The sequence below is a fragment of the Mustela nigripes genome, unplaced genomic scaffold (genome assembly GCF_022355385.1).
Source record: "Mustela nigripes isolate SB6536 unplaced genomic scaffold, MUSNIG.SB6536 HiC_scaffold_424, whole genome shotgun sequence".
NCBI lineage: Eukaryota > Metazoa > Chordata > Mammalia > Carnivora > Mustelidae > Mustela > Mustela nigripes.
The window spans coordinates 21,370-24,805 of NW_026739831.1; the positions used below are offsets into that span (position 1 = coordinate 21,370).

Consider the following 3,436-nt stretch of genomic DNA (forward strand, 5'->3'; position numbering starts at 1 on the left):
CCCATATATCTTGATATATTTTCCCTGAATTCTATTCCTGGTCCTTTAAGATGAAAGTGGAAGGAACACTTGACAATACTGTATTAAATGACATATATGGGAAGGTATATCCATGAAATGATGGGAAAATCCCAAGGCAGTTTAGAGCTGACTTCAGGGTTATCTGTGATAATTTTCAAGCTAGAGAGAATCAGCATATGCCAGCCAAGTTTAGAAAGCGGGAGACAGTGATCTAGCTGGAGAAGCTTTACGAAGCATTCAGGTGCGTGAGAGGGCTCTGGCTGGGGGCCTATCACTGCAGAGGGGCCTGCAGAACAAGTGGACACAAAAGGGGCCTTTTCTGGATATAAGAAAGATGCCTATCTCTGGGGACACAGATTCGTAAGTCCCAGGGGTACATGGGAGAGTGATGGAGGTGGTAGTCTCTGCAGAATCAAAAAAGAAGAAATGTAAGGAGAAGAGAAGGTACCCATAGAAGACACTGACCAGGACCATCAGAAAAAAGAGAGAGGAGGAAAGAAGATCATGAAGGCCATGTCAGGTGGAAGTACAAGGAGTCTGCACGTTCTGCAGAGTCCAGAGTGTTAGAGAACTGCTGAGACTGAGGATGCTGACCTGCCTGCGACACTCTATGGGTTGAGGTGAGGATTTGTGAGCTCTTGTGTGGGGAAGCACCTGTAACTATGGGGAACCTGTTGAATAATACATAGAGATGTGTGGGGCCTCCTGTGCTTGGTGGTTGTATTAATGATTATGTTTCATAGTTTATATTTTCTAGCATTCTTGTCTTATTTTGTCTTATTTGGTTTGCAATTTAAAACAGATAGTAGGCCGCCGCCGCCCGCCGGGTGTTAGCAGCAACCGGCCGGCGAGGCCGAGCCCGTGCCGAGCCCCGTGCCCGCCGCCCTGCAGCCCGCGGCCCAACGGCGCTGGGGCGGCCGTGTCCCCTGCCCCCCGTCCCGCTCCACAGCCAGGCGACCCACCCCCGCCCCCGCCCGAGAGGAGGAGCCGAGGCGAGGGGGAGGAGGGGGAGGAGGAGGAGGAGGGAGAGGGAGAGGTTTGCGAGAGGGAGCCAGGCCGCGCGAGCCGGCGGCTGTTCGTATTACCGGGGTCGGAAGGAGGAGTCGGGCCGGGCCCGCCGACAGGCGCGGGCGGGCGGGAGGCGCGGAGGAGGCGGGGCGGCCCGGCCGCGAGGAGACAGGCGTGGGGCCAGGGGGCTGCGGGTTTGGGCTGGAGAGCTCTAGGCGGCGGGGCGGGGGCCGCCCTCCCTCCCCCGCAGCCCTCCACGGGGCTCTGGCGGCCGGGCCTCACCTGCCCGCAGGCCCAGGAGCCGCCCGCCGCCGCCCAGGGTCCGTCCCCGCGGCCGGCGGCGCATGAAGGTGCGGACGCCAGGCGCGGGGGTCCGCGCGGAGGCCTGGGCGGCGTGGCCGGGGGATGCTGGGCCCCTGGGCTTCTGCAGCGGAGAGGGCACCCCCAGAACAGCCGTGCCCCCGGGCTGCCCCAGCGAGGCGCTTGACAGTGAACCCTGGGGAAGTTGGGCAGCTGTGAGTTTGCCTGTCGCCGCCTTTAAGTGCCCTTAGAATGCAGTGATTAAGGAATTAGGCTCTCCCTCCGGGAGGGGCACTACCTGCGCTTGAGAACTCCGTGCAGAGAAAAAGGACAGAATGATGCTGTCCGAGCAAGCCCAAAAGTGGTTTCCTACCCACGTGCAGGTCATAGTGCTCCAAGCCAAAGATCTTAAGCCAAAAGGCAAAAGTGGCACCAATGACACATACACTATAATTCAGCTGGGCAAGGAAAAGTACTCCACCTCTGTAGCTGAGAAGTGTGGAAGGAGGAAGCCTCTTTTGAGCTACCTGGATTGCTAATGCAGAGGAATCCAGAAAAATACATTCTTTTCCTCATAGTTATGCACAGGTCCCTGGTGGGTCTGGATAAGTTTTTAGTGGCAATCAATCTCTATGACATCTTTGAGGACAAAGAAGGAAAACAAAGTGGTTTAGATTAGAATCCAAACAAGGAAAAAGAGCCAAAAACAGGGGTGAGATCAAAGTCAATATTCAATTCATGAGGAACAATATGACAGCAAGTATGTTTGACTTATCAATGAAGGACAAAACAAGATCTCCTTTTGCAAAATTAAAAGATAAGATGAAAGGTAGAAAAAATGATGGAACATTTTCTGATACGTCTTCTGCAATCATTCCAAGTTCTCACATACCCGATGCCAGTACTGAATTTTCAAGTGGTGAAATACAGATGAAATCCAAACCAAAAAAGCCTTTCCTTTTGGGTCCTCAGCGACTCTCTTCAGCACATTCAATGTCTGATTTAACTGGGACACACATATCTTCTGAGAAACTCAAGTCCGGCACCATTGGTCAGACGCATCTTCTCCGACGGCAGATAGATGCCTTTGGAGTGGTTCCAGAAAGTGGAAGTCTCAAATCTCCACACAGAAGAACATTAAGCTTTGATACTTCTAACATGAACCAACCTGACAGCAGTGTGGATGAAGGTGAATCGTCTTTCAGAAGACAAAATGACCCATTTACAAATGTGACTGCTTCATTACCCCCAAAATTTGCAGCACTGCCAAGGAAGAAAAATCCATTTGAAGAAAGCAGTGAATCATAGGACAGCGGCATGAATTTATTTTCAAAATCAGTTGAAGTAAGAAAAGAAAATAAAAGAGAGAAAAGGGAGAAAGTTAGCCTATTTGAGAGAGTGACTGGAAAAAAAGATAGCCGAAGATCCGATAAACTTAGCAATGGGGGATCTGATAGCCCTTGTGACTTGAAATCACCTAACGCATTTAGTAAAAATCGTCAGGACTATTTTGATTATGAGTCAACTAATCCGTTTACAACAAAATTCAGGGCTTCACATATAATGCCGTCTTCAAGTTTTCATATGAATCCGACAAGTAATGAGGAGCTCAGGAAAATCCCGGACAGCAATCGTTTTGATGCCACAGCAGGGTATCCTGGTCTGACCTAGGAGGAGGTCCTCCAGGAGCTAGTGAAGCACAAAGAGCTCCTTCGGAGGAAAGACACCCACATCCAGGAACTCGAGGACTACATCGACAACCTCCTCGTGAGGGTCATGGAGGAGACCCCCAGTATTCTCAGAGTGCCCTACGAACCGTCCCGGAAAGCTGGCAAATTCGCCAACAGTTAATCAGCCAGGAGTACTGCATTTGTGATTGGGGCAAAAAGGAAAGAAGAAAGAGAAAAAGAAGAAAATCTTGGTACTGCAAGAAACTACATTATCAGGCTTCATTATATACTCTACTCCGTTGCGAAAAATTCCTTTACCTGTAAATATTAGCAGGGACCATCAAGAGTGACCTTTGAAGTGAGCTAAATAATTTAAACATTTAAAATGAAAATGGGCCAGATTCTCAATGAATAAGCAGTTCCTTAGGATTTTCATT

General features: G+C 50.2%; 1 pseudogene; it reads left to right on the plus strand.

The window, feature by feature from the left end:
• The first annotated feature begins 1,650 nt into the window (after positions 1-1,650).
• LOC132008579 (rab11 family-interacting protein 2-like) lies at positions 1,651-3,231 on the plus strand (annotated as a pseudogene).
• The last annotated feature ends 205 nt before the right edge of the window (positions 3,232-3,436 follow it).